The sequence below is a fragment of the Canis lupus genome, chromosome 22, assembly GCF_048164855.1.
Source record: "Canis lupus baileyi chromosome 22, mCanLup2.hap1, whole genome shotgun sequence".
Taxonomy (NCBI): Eukaryota; Metazoa; Chordata; class Mammalia; order Carnivora; family Canidae; genus Canis; species Canis lupus.
This window is the reverse complement of record NC_132859.1, coordinates 9073299-9092926: the sequence shown is the minus strand read 5'-3', so window position 1 is coordinate 9092926 and position 19628 is coordinate 9073299. Positions and strand designations below refer to the sequence as shown.

The 19628-nt window shown below is 34.0% G+C and overlaps 1 non-coding gene across 1 annotated transcript; it reads left to right on the top strand.

Moving 5' to 3' along the window:
* Window positions 1–19196: 19196 nt before the first annotated feature.
* On the top strand, window positions 19197–19303 carry LOC140614547 (U6 spliceosomal RNA). The gene has a single exon (XR_012015385.1). It is a non-coding gene; the product is annotated as a U6 spliceosomal RNA (small nuclear RNA).
* Window positions 19304–19628: the final 325 nt, after the last annotated feature.

The following is a 19628-nucleotide window of genomic DNA, read 5'->3' as shown; positions in this document are numbered from 1 at the left end:
AGGTTGGACACCCAGAGGAGCATCTAGGAGCCAGATCAGCCTTGGTGAGAGCAGATCCATGTTACTGAGCCTATGCATAACCTCTACTCTTGATGCCACGACCATTTTGCAGTGAACCCATGCAATAGGCTTGTCTGGGATAAGAAGCTGACTGACATCCATGATGGATCAAGTTGTCTATGTTATCATTAAGAGGCTCCTTCACAGATGAAGCCTTCTATAAGCATTTATGTCAGTTACAAATCACACAACGCCCAGTATAAAAGACTCATCTTTATAACTGTTCCCTAGACCTCTTTTGTCACCAATCTTCTACATGTGCTCATTTCAAATCCATGACCATCCCATCATTTCATTAGCCACTGTTCATGAATCAAGTACACACGTACTCAAGCCATCTCTACTTCCAGAATAGGTAGGTATTCAATCACATGAATCGCTTGAAGTCCTGCCCATTTGGGGGATTCCCTTCTACCATTATTTTTCATAGTTTAGTAGTTGCTCCTTTTTGGCTCATGCCAATTCTAATAGCATGAGGCAAAGTCCTGTTCTCCTAAAATTCTCCTAATATTTATGCCCCAAACTATCCAGAGCATGAGATAACCTCTACAAGTTCTCTCAGATTTATAACAAGAACACACACCACCACCACCCTCGTACATAAGCCCGCATCAGCTTTGTCCCTAAATGGGGCTTCTCATTTCAGAAACATTTTCTGTAAGGCACCAAGGCTTGTAAGCCTTAATAGTCAACTAGAAATGAACCTTTCTACAGCATTAGAAAGAGGCAGTGAAAACATTCTTTTAGATGTACATTTTTTAAAAAAAATTAAACTTTGTTTTAGAGCTGTGTTAGTTTCCCTCCCCCATTTCTATTGTAAGTGAACTTACTCTTCTTACTGGAAGGGATAAAACTGATGGCAGGAAAAGCAAACAGCACTCACTCATGTAAACAATCACACCTGTAATTCATTAACCCTGCTACCCTCAGCCTCCTAGAAAAAGTGTCCCATTTATTAGCTTCCAATCCCAAGTTCATGTTTGTCTTTCAGTTCTGGGGCATTATTGGGCAGTAAAGAAAGGAGACACTGTATTACTGGTGACATCTTGTACATGGAGTTACCAATCTTACACGGATGGTAGAGGCTGTTTAATGAACTCTTTCCATCTCTGTAGGATTCGTCACCTCACTCTTCCTATTATTTGTATTTCCTACTTACTGAGGAAAGTAGAAAAACACATATTACTGAGGCACTTTACTCTTTCTCATTCTCCCATCTAAAACAGGAAAAATAGAAACTGAAATTGTAATAGCGACTGAAAAATAGCAATGCCCCCCAAACTGGAATATAATTGTATTTGAGATGATGACTCTAGTTAGTATGCAAGACTATCAGTATCAGGGGGTACTTGAACCAGGAAAATGATATGAAAAAATCATAATAAGAAAGCTATCTCCTTTCACGGTTTCCTTCAACTCTTTAATTCTATGAGGAAAAAAAATTCTCAGTTTGGGGTTAGACTTTCACACTTAATGTTTCAATGCAGAGGAAGCAGACATCATGCTCAGAACATTTGGTGGGCAACAACATCTAGCTAGAACTTAGAATCATTATTTAAAAAAATCGTTATTCCACTTTTGTCATCAATGTATGACAAATGATACTAACTTCATAGTAGTGATAGTGTGATTTCTCTTGATTGACAAGTTTTAAAATAAGTTATTTTAAGTAAATATGTTAAGTAAATAACAGTACAGGTCATACATGCATATAATGGAAATCTCAGAATGGGAATACAAAAGAAAGAAATTCTGAAAACACTGCAAGAGAAAAAGAAAAATATCATAACTATTTAAGACAAGACTTAGTCCTAAAGGTAGGATTCACTCATTCTTTGTGGGTGTTTGTGTCTGAGCTGCCTGTGTGCATAGAAGGGCAGTCGGGGTTCTGAACTTTCTTCTATTTCCCATTTCCACATGATGAAAAGACTACATTATTGTCACATTTCCACTGTGTTAAATATATACATGTATATTCTGTTAAATATACATATATGTGTCAGCATTGGCTCTTGATATTGCTATAATAATATTTTCAAAACTTGATATATGTGTACATCACATTTTTACTTTTTACAATTGTATTTAATCCTGAAAGTTCCTTCTGAAATATCAGTTATTTCCTTCAATTAAATGTCTGATACATTGTTTAGTGAAAATTATGTCTTCGAGTATTTCTCTTTCTCTTTGAATTATCTTCTATTTAGAACCTAGACTTAATAAACTCATTTTATTGATGTAAATGTGTTTGGAGATCTTATTCTTCAGAAAGAATGAAAGTAATTGGCATTTTGTGTACAGGAATAGACAAGCTTTCATTAAACTCCATTAGTCTTATTCAATTGAGGTTAACGGTTAAAAATTATATTTTGTTGCAATTATTTATGTTTCTCATGCTGTCATATGCAAATTTTATTATTTGTTAATTTCACACAAAACAAGTATGTAAACAGATGAAGATGAAGGGCTTATACCTATTTAGAATAATTTGTTTTTCATTTCACTATTGTCAAACACTTCTTTTACAGTATTGAAAACAGTAATAGAAGAATGTGATTATTTAAGGATTATAACTTTGCCAATTTTTCACTTTCTGCCATTCCACTGTGTCTCCCAGCAATTATTAGTACCTACTTCACTGGAAATGCTCCCCATAGGTCACTAAACCTTAAGGTGTCCCAGATACTTCCTAAGGCACAGCATGTTCTTTTCCTTCTTTGAATTCTTGAATTGGAGCTGAGAGTGCTATGGCTTTTGAACATAAATAAATAGACAATTTTTAGGATTGTTTTTGGATTACTGAGATTAAGATTTCACTAATTCTCATTTAAAAAAAAAGACACTGTTGCCACATGTGCATAAACCCAAAGGGATACTAAAAGCTCTAAGAAACAGATTAGTAATCACTGCAGAGTAAACAGATGTACACTTTGGCAAGTACTGAATTTTTTAAAGACAAAAAAAAAGTTGGTCAAGTTTATTCCCATGCTCAAATCTTTGATTCTCTAGTACAAAGGGCATTTTGTAAAACTTTTTTTTTAAGAATAAAAATTTGCTTTGATATTGAATCTATGTTTGGAGTCCCACAGCTGTGATATCCTGGGACCAGGAATCACTTGTTCTCCATCATATAGATATTTTTAAACAAACTTTCAGCAAGAACAACAGCAGCATCAACAAAACCATAAAGTTCAAGAGAATTCTTTTTGCATATTATCTCTAAATATACATTTTTTTTAACTTACAGGACAATTGGCATCTGGCAAAAGCACATCATTTAGAAAATGGTTCATGTGTAAGATAGAACTTTTATTTTATTTTATTTAAAGATTTTATTTATTTATTAATGAGAAACACAGAGAGAAAGAGAGGCAGAGACATAGGCAGAGGGGGAAGCAGGCTCCACGCAGGAAGCCCGATGTGGGACTAGATCCTGGAATCATGCCCTGGGCCAAGGGAAGGCAGGCGATCAACCACTGAGCCACCCAGGCATCCCTAAAATATAACTTTTTAAAATTATATTAAAAATATAGCTTCTTAAAATAGTCTCCATTAAAGAACAAATTTCTTTAAATCCTCTTTTTTTTTTACAATATCCAATGTTGAACTTTACATTCATTTTAAAATACAATCTATCCTTATATATCTATCACAACTTACTTTTGGTCTTCAATTAGTTTTTCAACTTAAGATTCACAAATATTTTAAGGATCAAAGAAATATAATTTTTGTAGTAGTTGAACTGCTGAATAACAAAGTACTTTTTAGCATAAAAGAAATTTCATAATAAAGTCATTAAGACATTAAACATATCTGAATACTATCAAAGTCTGTCACTTTTTCCTTAAAAAAGACTTTGCCATTAATAAATTAAATAAAAACTTGAGACTCTGTATCAGCCAGGATTTTGAGGCCTATATATATGGAAAGACAAGTTTTCTAGAAAGAAATGTAATATAATCAATCTGGCATCCAGATTGCTTCCAAGAAATTTTCACTCTTAAATCTTAAAATTAAACTAAAACCAAAAGCAAGTTGAATTATGGGTTAAAAAAGAAAGAAAACCCCAAAGGATTGAAATTGGCTGAACTTATGTTATCGTAGGGTTTTACAATGCTATTTTATACAAATATAAAAAATGGTTTTTTTAGGGCTTGTGAAAGACAGAACATTTTGTTTTATGTTATTGATCTCCTGTTGAAAAGATGACTTATTCTGGTAGATTACAAAGAAAATTATAAGAAAAGGATAGTTCCAATATAAATTATTCCAAATATTTAAAACTATATTTGGAAAAGGAAACCTTACTTACTTCACCCTAGAAGTGAAAAGCTTCAGTACAGAAACACAGCTGGTAAAAAAGGGGAGGGATGGAGAAGCAAATCTTAAGAGACCATGCTACCCTGAAATGCCATTTGATATGGTGTTACTTGTGAATGCGTGCTATTACTCGGCTTTTTGTAATCAGTGTCTTCTTGTCTTTATCAAAAGTAAATTTATCCATGTTCCTTTTCACTTTTCCCTCCATATATGCTATTTCATCGTGTGTAATTAACACCCTGGTAGTTCAAAACCAGGCTGCATGCTTCCAGTTCAAATTGTGAACAGAGCCCAGGAATTTATCAAACTTCCATCCCAAAATCTGATTAAGACTTAAAAAATATCGATAGTAGCAGCTAAAATGGCAGTAGCTAATTTCTATTTAGCACCTGTTATGTGCCAGGCACTCTTCTGCATGTATCATGTAATCCTTAGCAACTCTCATTTTACAGATGAACAGACAGAGGCATCAGAAAGTTAAGAAACCTGTGTCAAGTCACAAAATCAACATTTGCTAAAGCCAAGATTTTATTTTATTTTATTTTATTTTATTTTATTTTTTAAGCCAAGATTTTAAATCAGAGCCCATGAAGGAGGCCCCGATGCTAAAGTGCCAGTAAAGAGAAGATGATGAGTAAGGAGGAGGAGGAAAAATTTTAAAAATCAATAAAAGTAATGAAAATAATAAATGGTTCTTTTGGTAAGCAAAATTTTTGAAAAATCTCTGGAAGACAATCGATTGATGGAAGGAGTACAATCATAAAAACAGTGGCAGACTATGGGACAATCATCATCAGGATATTTAATTAAGAAATGTCTATAATAAAAAAAAGAGAAATGTCTATAATACAGCTAGACTAATTAGCCATTCTCTCTCCCCCCCCCAAAAAAAAAAAAAAAAAAACACAGTGAAGCTGAAGAATTTGTCCACACTCTAAAGCAAGCTACTCGATCAGTCAGGGTCCCACCAAGGAAACAGGAAGTAATTACACCAGAGGGAATTTAATGCAGAGAACCAATTACACAGGGGATGGTAATGCTAAGAAGCCACACAGGGGATAGAGGGCAAAAGTAGGAAGCAGGGTGGACATAGAAGCAGGACATAGTGTTCCTGAAGGCAAAAGGTCAGGTCACTTAACAGAGATTTGGAAGCAGCCTATTCAGGGAAAGCATAAGAAACTTCTGGAAGCACTGCCTGAGACAAACAGACAGAAAGGGAGGGGAGAAAGAGGCCTTTTCATTGTCCTCCTCCATGTCCTAACCTGCTGCCTCTGTGTCCTATTGAACAAACCCATCCAAAAGCATTTTAGATGATACCTAGGAAACACAACCTTCCAAAGTCAGCTTTCCTGAGATACAGAACAGACCAAAGGCAAGGAATGATTTGAGCACACAAGTCCAGACCAGCATGGATATTTCTAAATAAAGTGAAAGACTATCCTGGCAAACTGTCCCAGCAGGGTGTGAGGGCCAGAGATAAACATAACAGAGCCTGATATAACCCTGGAATCCTAACTTAACAATATTAGTTGCCTAGAATTATCATACTAGTCCTTATTTATAAATTTCAAAGGACAACCTAGAATCAACAAGCATCTGGGGAAAGTGAACAATATGAAAAAGAATCATCATCATAAATAAACACAACCTCTAATCCTGGAGGAAACAATGAGAGGCAGAAAAGAAATTTGAAATAATTCTAAATTACTGTCAGAGAAATTAGACAACACCTGCATCCATAAAACTAGAATATACTTCTATAAAAAAGAAGCAATCAAAGAAAAAGAAAACGTTCTTGGAAAGTAGGTCATAAAGTTGTTAATAAAAATTTCAGACAGGCTGAATCACAGAATGAACATCACTGAAGACAGAGTTTGTGACATGGAAGTTAAGGCTGAATAAATCTTCTAGGACAAAAACAACAACACAGAAATTGAAAATATAAGAAAAAAGTGAACTCCAGATAGACAAAATAGGGTTCAAAAAACTAAGAAAATAATAATTGAAAAAAGTAGAAGAAAACTTTTCAAATTCAAGAAAGATAAAAGTGTTTAGACTGGAAGGGCCTATTCAGACCTAAGGAAAAAACAATGAGAAAAAGATACACATTTAGACATTTACTAAAGTCACTGACCAGAGAAAGAACTCTGAAAGCTTCCAAAATTTTAAAACTAGATATCAACAAAGAAATGAGAATCAGGTTCTTTAAAAAAATATATTTTATTTATTTATTCATGAGAGACCGAGAGAGAGAGGCAGAGATACAGGCAGAAGGAGAAGCAGGATCCTCCCAGGGAGCCCGACATGGGACTCGATCACAGGTCTCCAGGATCACACCCTGGGCTGAAGGCAGGCACTAAACCGCTGAGCCACCCAGGCTGCGAGAGAATCAGGTTCTAATCAGACTTCTAATCAACTGTATCAAGCACTTAAATAAAATGGAACAATGGCTTCAACGTTTTGAGAGGAAATTATAGATATAGATATGGATGGAGATGCAAGTATAGATACAAATATAGAGTCAAAAACCAGAAATATATACACTATAATAATGAAAGAAATTTTCCTAGGTAAAGACTGGTAACCTGTTTGTGTTTACTCTTCACTGCCTCTAGCACAGTCCCTGGCACAGACAAGTTGCTCAATCAATACTCTTGGCTCTATGAATCAAGTATTGTTGAATGGCATACAGAGGGGCTGACTGGGACCCTGAAGTCTTAATGGGAAGCTATATAGGTAGCAAACACCTCACTTCTATGAACGATTACAACTCAGTCAGTATTACTCCCTTAAGGAATTCTTGCTTTCTGAGAATTAGGGTCCTCATATTTGATTAATTAATTTGGATATAGTTGGATGCATTTGAAAGCCACCATGAAGCTGGCTTGTGCCTCTAAAGATATCTTGCCTAGTACTGCCAAATAACAGTACATCCTGTAATGGCAGGCTTTACCACTCAAAATCTGTCTTTGGTAATTTAGATGTCAAGATGCAAGGCAACAGAGGCAAGATTGGTTCCTCAAACTTGGCTGGTGTCTTTAGGGTAACTGACCTTTTGAAGCTTACTCTACACCTTTGTTGTGAGGGCCTGGGACCCAGTGAGAGGGATACCAGGGGTTCCTGGCTCTGTTAACACCATGTCTAACTGCGGTTGATTTTTATCAACTCAAGTAATTTCTCTCATACTATAAGAACCTGACCAATACATATTAAAAAGCACTTTATTATATAAGAAATACATATTCATTACATAAAATATAAAAAGTAGAGACCAGAAATTAAGAATTACTCTTAGTTCAATTGACCAATTACTACTATTAAGATTTACTCTTAATTCAATTACTACCATTTTTATGTGTATTTTACCCATATTTTTCTTATAAAAACAAAATCACACTTTTCATTGAATGAAATATCACTAACATTCTTCCATGTCAATACTTGTACTTTTATGTCATCAGTTTTTAGTGCTTTGGTTTACTATATGGATATATCAATATTAATATCAGCAAGATCCTATGTTGGATATTTTGGATATTTCCAATAGAACTAAAACATTTTGTGAAAGTAATATCTTAATTGACTACTAACACATATCCTTCTGATTGTATCCTTAAACCTTTTTTCAAATAAAAACTTCCTTTCTTTCCATTATAAAGCAATAGTAATATATTTTGAAATGATATAACGTTTTATCTTTTAAAAGTCAAAATAATGCCTGTTCACAGTAGAAAATTTAGAAAATGCAGAAAAATTTCTTGAAAAAATTTAAAACATCATAATCTCACCACACATCCTAATCTCACCACACAAAAAAACCTGACCACTGTTAATACACTGAATTAAGTATTCAATTCTAACTGAAGAATTAAGTTACAGCGTACCCTTGGGATTAAGGGAATTTATTAACATATACTTTGTTGTTTTCACATTGTCCTATTTCTTGTATTCCCTCTTTGTTCTACTAAATTATACCCTCAAGCAATGATTTTAGGAAAGGAGTATGTTGATGAATTTCCTGAGTCCATGTTTTCCAAAACCATTTTTTTATGTTGCCCTCACACCTAATATTTTAGGTGTAAAAGCCTATGTTTATAATAATTTTCCTCAAAACAGATGAGACTTAAGCTATATTTGGAACAATTAAAAAATGTTAGCCAAGAAAGGCAAGAATAAAAGTGTTCTGAAAGTAAAAATACTAATTGGTTGACTGCAAACAGCATTTGAGGACTAAAAAAAGATCTATTTACATCAGAAAAAAAATTCCTAAAATGGAGTAATGGAGTAGAAGATAAGGTCAAAAGACAGGAAGAATATGAACATCTTCAAAGACAGGTAAATATTTTTACCAATTTATTAGAAATTCTTGGGAGGTATGAGTGATATGAAGTAAGAAGGACTTTCAGATCCCAGTAGTATAATGCCCAGCATATAGTAGGAACTCAGTATTTGTTGAATGAATGAAGAAAGTTTGACATTAACCAAATCATTAGGTTAAAAGGGTCCACACTAGAGAAAATGGTAATGATAACAAATGAGATAGTCATTAAGCATGTGTTCATTTCAGACAGGATGTACTAAAAGGCAACAGACACTATTTGCCCAAGGATCTGAATTTTCCTACAGCAATGATGAATGTGCAATAGTTCACTCATTCTGTTACCTGAAACAGTGTCAGTGAATTGTAAAATAGCTCACTTTTAGCTGGAAATGTCCTAAGACATTTGTCTTAGGAGTAGCATATTCTAACTTTAAATGTCTCTTTCCAAGAAGCAAAAATTTTTACCAAGGTACTAAAAGGCGTGTAAGAAAGTCTTTTAGTTATATTAAAAACCAATATTCCTGCTCTTTTATCTATCTCTGCTTCATTCTCCCAAGTGGCCTTGAGGAATTCAGTCACTTGGGATGTGTCCTAACGCTAACCTCTTGATGTGATGCCCAGCAACACACGAACTCTCAATAAATATTTAGAGAACAAATATATTTACATAAATAAATTACATAAGTACATTAGTTGCAGAGAAGTAGTTCCATCAAACAATTAAGCCCTTGAGTTTCTATAACACTTCTTATTTCCTGGATGCACTTTCACATGTATTTTCTAATGAAATACAATGCATTGTATACAGATATTTCAACTGTCATTAGTAAGAAAACCTAATCCAAACTGGCCAAACAATAATAAGATCCGAAGTTTCTAAAAATATAAAGATTTTCCAATGTTAACTACTCCGGAAACTTAATGATGTCATCAAGAATCCTGATTCTCTGCTCTACTTTCTAGAGTCAACTTAATCATACTGCTTTCCTCAGAGGACCACCGCCAAAAATAGAACGGGAGATACAGCATTCCTCTTACACGTCCAATTGAATATCTTCCTCAAAAGTTCTTTCCTTCACTTCGATGATGGAAGGAAAAAGTTTCCCGGAAATCTCTCATTGAGAGATACCTCATTGTCCCGAATCATTTTACATGTCTATTATTGAATCATTCACAGTCCAAGGGGCTTGACTGCTCTGATGCATGTGGTGTGTGTGTGTGTGTGTGTGTGTGTGTGTGTGTGTGTGTGTGTTTCTGCATAGTGGTGTGGAGGATGAGAAGATAACAGAACAAAATCAGAACAATTTAAGCTAACAGAAGGGAGGAATGGATGACAGGGAGACATTCAACAACCATCCATTCAAGCCATTTCCTTCCTAGCTAATATGAGAACTCTGAAACTGCATGCCATACTAGAAAATTTCATAGACTCATAGAATTTTAGAAGTGGAAGGACCAAACAAGTACTTTAATCTTTTTTTTTTTTTTTTTTTTTTTTTTTACAAATGAGGAAAACTAAGCTTTAAGCTTTCAAGAGATTAAATGCCCCACTGTAGGTCACCATTCAGTTAAAACAGAACTGATTATTATGCTCAAGTTATTTAATGACCAACCATATGCTGGGTGACATTCCTCTTCAAAAATTAGAATGATGACATTCTAGATAAGATAGGAACACTCAGTTGCTAACATGTCAACAGATTGATGAAAATATCTACAGCAGTTACTGGGCAAAGACTGGAGTAGCAATTATTTTTAAACTAGGTAATTATTAATGGGTAAATTTTGTTTTCAATTGTTTATAATCAGTGTACCCCAAAACTTAATTTTTAGGAAAAAATTCCTAGGACTCCTTCTCTACTGTAAAGAACCAGCCACATCCTAAGAAATGCTGTATCAGTGGATCCCATCCTCATCAAGAATGAGAAAAATGGGCAGAATTTATAACTAGCAGAACTTGAATAAGTGTAAAGTAGGGAAAGTATTAAGCATTTTATCATTTTTTTTTAATTTGAGTGTAGTTGACACACAATGTTACATTAGTTTCAGGTGTACAACTTAGTGAGTTGGCAAATTTTTTAGTCTCTACATCGTTTATTTCTGCTCTGATCTTTATGATTTCCTTTCTTCTACTCACCTTGGGCTTTTTTTTTTTTTTTGTTCTTCTTTCTCTAGTTCCTTTAGGTATAAATTTAGATTGAGATTTTTCTTACTTCTTGTTGTAGGCCAGTATTGGTGTATAATTCCATCTTACAACTGTTTACATTGTGTCCCAGAGACTTGGTACCACTGTGTGGTACATTTGTCTCCATGTATTTTTTTCGTTTCTTCTTTAATTGCTTTATTGACTCATTGGGTGTTTAGCATTGTGTTGTTTAGTCTCCCATGTTTGTGTTTTTTCCAGTTTGATTTCAATCTTTTTAAATTTATTGAGGCTTGTTTAATGGCTTAATATGTGATCTGTTCTGAAGAATGTTCCATATGCACTTGAAAAGAATGTGTATTTTGTTGTTTTGGGATGAAATGTTCTGTATAAATCTGTTAAGTCCAATGTACCATTCAAAGACGTTGTTTCCTTATTGATTTTCCTTCTAGATGATATATCCATTGATGTAAATGGAGTGTTAAAGTCCCCTACTATTATTATATTACCACCAATTTCTCTCTTAATGTCTGTTAATATTTGCTTTATGTATTTAGGTGCTCTAGGGTTGGGTGCATAGATATTTACAACTGCTATAGCCTCTTCTTGGATTGATCTATCATTATGTAATGTACTTTTTTGTCTCTTGTTACAGTCTTTGTTTTCAAGTATATTTTGTCTGATGTAAGTATTGTTACATTGGCTTTTTTTCACTTTCATTTGCATAAACATTTTTCCATCCCCTCACTTTCAGTCTGTATGATCTTTAGGTCTGAAATGAGTCTCTTGTAAGCAGCATGTAGCTGGGTCTTATTTTTTATTCATTCTACCATTCTATGTCTTTTGATTGCAGCATTTAGACCATTTACAGTTAAAGTAATTATTCATACATATGTACTTTTTGCCATTTTTAAAATATGGTTTTGGTTGTTTTGTGGTTCTTTTTTCCTTTCTTCTCTTGCTCCCTTTGTGATCAGTAAGTATCTGTGTTCTATTTGACTTTCTTTCTTTCTCTTTATTTTTGTCTATCTATCACAGGTTTTGGATTTGTGGTTATTATGAGATTCATATATAACTAATCCTAAGTAAATAGCAGTCTATTTTAATGATATTGATGATTAATAATTAATGATTTTGATTAATGATATTGATGATCATTTAACTTCAAACACATTCTTAAAAAAGATAAAAAGAAAGAAAAAAGAATATAACAAAAAATCTTTTTTCTTTTGCTTTTTCCCCTTCTCCCTTTTTACTCTGTTCTCCACATTTTATTTATATGTTGTCATATTCTGCATAATTTATTCACATTTTTCTTATATCCTATTATAGCCATTTCTTTTCCACTTAAAAAATCCCTTTAACATTTCTTGTAAGGCTGGTTTAGTGGTGATAAATCCTTTATCTATTGTTTTTCTGGGAAATTCTATATTTATCTGAATGTTAACCTTGCAGGATGGAGTATTCTTGGTTGTAGGTTTTTCCATTTCAGCACTTTGAATACATCACACTACTCTTTTCTGACTTCCAAAATTTCTGCTGAAAAGTCAGCGGACAGTCTTATAGGTTTTCCCTTGTAGGTAACTTTTTGTTTCTCTCTTGCTGCTTTTAGGATTCTTTATCTTTATCTTTTGACATTTTAATTATTATATGCCATGCTATGTACTTCCTTGAGTACATAGTTTGGAACTCTGGGATTCTTGGACTTGGACACTTCCCTTCTTAGGGAAGTTTTCAGTTATTATTTCTTCAAATAAATTTTCTACAACTTTCTCTCTCTCTTCTTTTCTGGGACCCCTAAAATGCAAATGTTTGTTCACTTGATATTGTCTAAGCAGTTTCAATCTACTCTCATTTCTTTTCCTATTTGCTATTCAGCTCGTGTGTTTTCCATTACCTGCTCTTCCAGACCACTGATACAGTCTTCTGCATCCTCTAATCTACTCCTCTAGCATGTTTGGTTTTTTTTTTTTTTTTAATTTCAGTTGTTATATTCTTCAGCTCTGATTGGTTCTTTATAATAATCATTACTTTGAATTCTTTATTAGGCATATTGCTTATCTCTGTTTCATTTAATTATTTTACTAAAGTTTTTTTTCTTTTTCTTTCTTTTGGAGCATATTCTTCTGTCTTCCTATATGCTTGACTTTCTGTGTTTGTTTATATGGGTTGGGCAAATGACTACTTCCCTTAAAGCCAAAGAAGTTATCTTCTGTATGGTGAGCCCTATACAGGATTTGTGTACTTGGTGATTTTTGCTGGTTGGATGCTAGTCACTCTTTTAAACCATAGCTTTTTTTCAGAGAAAATAAAGGGGGAAAAGTAGTAGTAATAATAATAATAATAATAATAATAATAATAATAATAATAATAAAACAAGAGGAAAACCTGCAGCTGTTTCTGTGCCCCAATACCACAGGGCAGCTGGTGTAGGCTTGGTGACCCTGGGCACACTGACATTGAAAGCTCTCTCTAACGACCAGACCTGGCAACCCTCCAATTTTGGTGTCTGAACCTACCCCTTATGCCACCTAGGTCCTGTTCAGTCTAGGCTTCTAAGGTGGAGGGCGAAAGTGTGTTCCTGCAGTACCTCAGCCCTTTGAACTATGGCTTTTTTCTTTTTTCTGTGTCCCAGTGCAGCTAGGGCTGGTATGGGCCTATGGACCCTAGACTCACTGAAGTCACAAGCTTACTGAGACAACTGGATCCACCTTCTATGGTGTCCCACTCTGCTCCAGTCAAGGCTTTTAAGGTTGGGGTGGTGGGGGTGGGGTGGAGTGGGGTGGGGGAAAATTGTAAACTGTGTTGTTCTCCAGTCCCTTTGACCCGGAGAGCTTTTCCACAGCTCCTCCACCACTTGGCAGAGTTCTAGTGTTCTCTCTTTTATATGCTAGTTAAATCATGGTTTGTTTGTATGTTTTTTTTCTGTGCCCAAGGACCAAAGAGATCTGTTCCTGTTCCCTCAGTGCTTTCCCTCTCTGCTGCCTTTCACAGCATCAGGGGTAGGGGTTCCCTTTGTCTTTGGTTGTTCAGTAGCTGTTCAGTAGCCCTCAGTTCTTCTTCAGGAAGAATTGTTCTATTAATAGGTGTAATTTGGTGTATTCCATGGAGGAGGTGAGTTGGGTCTTCTTACATTGCCATCTTGAACTGGCTTCCTTAAAGCATTTCATTTTCCAATGACCTCAAACATTTCATTTGAGATTATTTATATAGTTTTCCTATTTTCAAGGCCATTCTAAAATTTTCTGTATTGTAAGACCTATTAAAACTAATGTATATGAAATATGCATGATGAAATTATGTCAAAGAGGCTCTAACTTTTAAATGTATATGTTTTCCCTAGTCCCAAAAATAGCAGATGTGCAGAAATTACTTCCACGTATAAAATTAAAAGTTTATTGTATAGGAAAAAATTCATCCTTGTCTTTTTTTTCTATTTCTGACATAACAGAACCATATGTTGCTCTCTAGAACTGTAATACCTCTGTCACCAATGATAATTGCTAATGTATTTCAACCTTTCATGAAGCATTAACAGGATTCTAAGAAATAATCATTAAAATATTCCAGAAAAACATGTGAGATGAATAAAATTAGCCATTTCCAAAGAAGAAAGGACTAAGAACACTAACTATTGCTTTTAAGCCATTAAAACTTATATTCAATCACATTTATTGTTATGGCTCCCAGCTAGTTAATTTTTTTAATGCATGACCTTGAATTAGGAAATATTTACAGGAAATATTTTATGTGACATGAAATCAGGCATAAAAATTAAGTCACCATGTAAGAGAGCACCAGTTTCCATTACTTTGGACATAGCTGTCAAATAATAACATATATCCTGAGCCAGAATACATTAACATCAATTTTCCCATTATTCATCTTCTGCTTGATATTTTTGTGATGATGAGATGCAAAAACATTTAAAAGTATACATTAATCCTCTGATAAAATTCTAATAATGAAAAATTAAAGGCCAATAATTTAATGGTGCAAAATAATCTATAATTTTTGGAGGAGAAAAGAAGAAACATCAACTATAAATTTATAATGTTTCAAGATAAATTAGCTGGTATTACAATTATATAATTATAATTATAATATGTATAATTATAATATGTATAATAAGGAAAACAATTTTAAATTATAAAATATAACTATGTAGCATAATTATAATACAAAATCATAATTTTACGTTATTTTTATATTCTAAAATAATCCTAGACATGTTTAGGCTATTTGAAACCATTTTCCCAATGTTGTTTTTTTTTTAAGATTTTATTTATTTATTCATGAGAGACACACAGAGAGAGAGGCAGAGACACAGGCAGAGGGAGAAGCAGGCTCCTCGCAAGGAGCCCGACATGGGACTTGATTCCAGGTCTCCAGGATCCTGCCCGGGCTGAAGATGGCGCTAAACCGCTGGGCCACCGGGGCTGCCCACCCAATGTTTTTTTAATTTAATAGTTCTTATATGTTGATATTTCAAATTATTGCATGTTGATATTTGGTAGTTATGTTGATATTTAGCATGATGATATTTAGTAGTTAGTTGAAGTTTCAAGCCTATAGTAGGATTATCCTATCCTCCAAGGAGAATATCCATTTACAAATATAATTCGTTTACTGTTTTTAAGATTTATTTATTTATTTTAGAGAGAGAGCAAGCAGGGGGAGGATACAAAGAAAGAGAATCCTGAAGCAGACTACTCACTGAGCATGGAGCCCAATACAGGGATCAATCTTAGGATCCCAAGATCATGACCTGAGCCAAAACCAAGAGCCAACTGCTTAACCAACTGAGCCACCTAGGTACCCCAACAAGTATAACTCTTAACATATATACAAAATAATATAAACGTTTTCAGCTAAACATACCCTACTTTGCAAAGCATTTTGTGAATTAACATTCACATTTGTTCAACATTTGTTCAACTTTGGCCAACAAAGGTGTTGTATTTGGAAACTGTAATATATTAAGAAAGTAATGTCTTTGAACTACTTTTCTCAAGGCTTAGCAATCACTTTACTACCCCTAACTACGTATCTATCAGATCAGTTATTATAAGGGTCCCATTCTACAAATTAGGAGACTGAGAACAAAAATGAACCAGCCTTTATTAATCAAAATACAGACTTACAGTAGCTAAGGATCAAGAAGAACAACAGAGAACCACAACATGGGCTTTAGAAAGGTAATGGGAGTAATATTTTTGAAATATCTTTTGGTGTATTTTGCCTTATTCATTAGATGGTCTCTTTCCCCATAAACATTGCAGTATTACTGCTCCAGTAAAAGAGAAAGCAATTATCCCAACAATGGGAAGAAGCATATGCTGTAATGGAAATAATGTTTGTCAAACCATCTCTTTTTCCTCCTGTGCATACAAGAAAACTCCCATTCCCAGCTCCCACACACTTCTATCTAAGTGGGACCATGTATCTTAGATTGAGTCAATAAAGAATGCCAAATCTAGTCCTTACCATTAGATACCCATTAATGCCCCTGAAATCTTTCACACACTCTCTTTACTCTCTATATTGTTAGATGTGAAAAATGTTGAGGTTGAAGGGGCACATGAGAGTTAGAAAAATAATCCCCTGATTTAACTCTTGGAGGAGGCACATACAGGAGATCTCCCTTCCTTTTCCCACTAACCCCCACTGGTCTTTGCATGAATGAAAAACAAAATTTTATTGCATTAAACTTATGGGATTCATTATACTAATACATATTATATAAAAGTTCCCCTTTGACAGGAAACCCATAAGTTCTAGGAATATAAGAGTAAAGAGAAAAAAATGAAAGAATTTCCTCAAGAGCCAACTAAGGAGGGATTAAGGCTTTAATATTAACAATTTAAAAATAGGTTCTGATAAAAGGAAGAAAGATGATAAGATATCCCTTTGGGTGCCTCCCAAGGAGGGAGAGGTAGTACTTTCCAAGAGCTCATTTTCAATTACAAGACTAACAAAAAGACAGTACTCCCTTCAAGGGAACATCTTTCCAATCACTGAAAAATGCAAATCAAGTTTATGACCTTATCCTTGGTGTCATTCATAGCCCTGCCCTTTGCTTCTCACTCTCCCTCAAGACGTTAGAGCACTGTAGTCCAACATCACTATATTTCTCAAAACCTGGGTTATTCCATTTTAGACTACAAACCAAGGTCCAGGAAAAGCCTAGCCTTCCTAGACTATTCACATAGCTCCCATCTTCTACAGTCAACTGATCAAAGAAAAATAAATACAACTCTGCAAAAGGCCTTATAATTTTTTTCCTCAATATTAATTTTATAAGAATCATAATTCACAAAACAGAGATATGATAAAGATAATCCCAATTTATAGCATCCAACAGAATACAACTTTCTCATGTGAATATCTGCATTTAGACCATTTCTATAAAGGGCTTTCCCAAGTACCATGACTAAATATTTGCTTTATTTTTTTTATTTTTTTTTTTGGATATTTGCTTTAAATACACTTAAAATTTTTGTTTCTTTTTTTGTACCTCAAAATACAAAAATGGTCTGTCCCAAAGGTAAATTAAAATTTCCACCTCAAAAATAAAATAAATAAAATAAAATAAAATAAAATTTCCACCTCAAACTTATCTACTTAATAAGTAGAGAACACTGCATCAAATAAATGCAGAATATACATTATTTTCAAGTGTATACAGAACATTTACCAAAATTAATCATACACTAGTGCATAAAACAAATGTTAACAAATTTTCACAAATTGATATCATACAGATGTTTTCTGACTATAAAAGAATTAAGTTAGAAAGCAATAAAAAAATCTTATGTTTGGAAACAAAGTGATGTGCTGCCAAATAATACTTGTGTCAAATTAGAAATCACAATGAAAATTTAAAAATATTTTATTTTATATTTTTAAAATATTTTATTTATTTGAAAGAGAGAGCACAAGTGGGGAAAGGGGAGAGGGACAGATGGAGAGGGAGGAGAAGCAGGCACCCCAATGGTCATGGAGCATGATACAGGGCTCAATGAAGGGCTCAATCCCAGAACCACGGGATCATGACCTAGCCAAAGGCAGATGTTTAACCAACAAAGCCACATGGATCCCCCTGAATATTAAAAAATATTTTAAATTGAATGTGTAAGATGCAGTGATACTGTGCAAAAAGGAAACTGATAGCATTAAATATACATATTAAAAAAGAAAAGGGTTAAAATGAATAATCTAAGCTTCATCTCAAAGAGCTAGAAAAAGAAAGCAATTAAACCCAAAGTAAGTAGAAAATAGACAAATTTCTGAAAATAAACAAAAACTGAAAATAAAACATACTTGCCAAAATTGATTTAAGAAACAGAAAATCCAGATATTTCTGTATCTAACAAAGAAATTAAAATCATTATTAAAAAACCACACACAGGGGATCCCTGGATGGCTCAGCGGTTTAGTGCCTGCCTTCAGCCCAGGGCGTGGTCCAGGGATGGAGTCCCACATCAGGCTCCCTGCAGGGAGCCTGCTTCTCTCTCTGCCTATGTCTCTGCCTCTCTCTCTCTGTGTCTCTCGTGAATAAATAAATAAAATATTAAAACGCACACACACAGACAATATCAAGATCAGATATGCTTCACCTGTGAATTCCTTCAAACTTTTCATAAATTATGTCCATTTTATGCAGACTTTTCCAAAAAACAATAAAAGAGAACATGACTAACATAGTTCTCCATGCAAATAATTCAGAAGAGTATATAACTTTAGCATTAATAAGTGAATTTAGTAAGAGCACTGGATATGAAATCACTATAAAATCAATTTTATTTCCATAAATCAGACACAATAGTTAGAAAATAAAACTTTTTAAATATTAATTTATATTAGATTTAAAAGGCTTATGGGGCAGCCCCAGTAGCTCAGCGGTTTAGCACTGCCTTCAGCCCAGGGTGTGATCCTGGAGTCCTGGGATCGAGTCCCACATCAGGCTCCCTGCATGGAGCCTACTTCTCCCTCTGCCTGGGTCTCTGCCTCTCTCTCTCTCTCTGTCTCTCATGAATAAATAAATAAAATCTTTTAAAAAAATAAAATAAAATAAAAGGTTTTTAGTACCTAAGAAGTGAAGATCTGCCAACAAAAGTATAGCAGACTTCTCTACCAAAAAATAATATATATATATATATATATACATATATAAAAATAAAGAATATGTAAATATATAGAAAAACATAATAAATCTAAATTCTTGGACTGGAAGACTTAAGATTTTTAAAAATATGAGTGCTCCCCAAATTACTTTTTAGATTCAATGCAATGCAAATGACAATTCCAGCAGAACTTTTGTGTGTCAATCTGATTCTCAAAGGCATATGAGTGCTTGCTTCAGCAGCACATACACTAAGATTGTAACACTATAGAGAAGATTAGCATGGCCTCTGTGCAAGGATGACACACAAATTCGTGAAGTATTCCATATTTTTTTAAAATATAATGTTAAAAATTCAATTCAGAAGTACAATTATAAAGTTACTGGTGGCTCTGCAAAAAGCATAAAGGATTCTAGAGACTTCATTACTGCAGAATTGAGATCTAATCAGGCCGAAATTAAAAATACCTTAACTGAGATGTAATCAAAGACATATGAATTTAAATGGCCAAGAATAGCCAAAAACAGTCTTTAGGAGGAAACAAGTTGGGATACTACTCTATATTCTTTTACTGGACATTAGAACTTACTATTAAGGTATAATAAAGGTAGTTTCTCTTGCTGCAAAAATAGACAAATATGAACCAATGGAGCAGAAT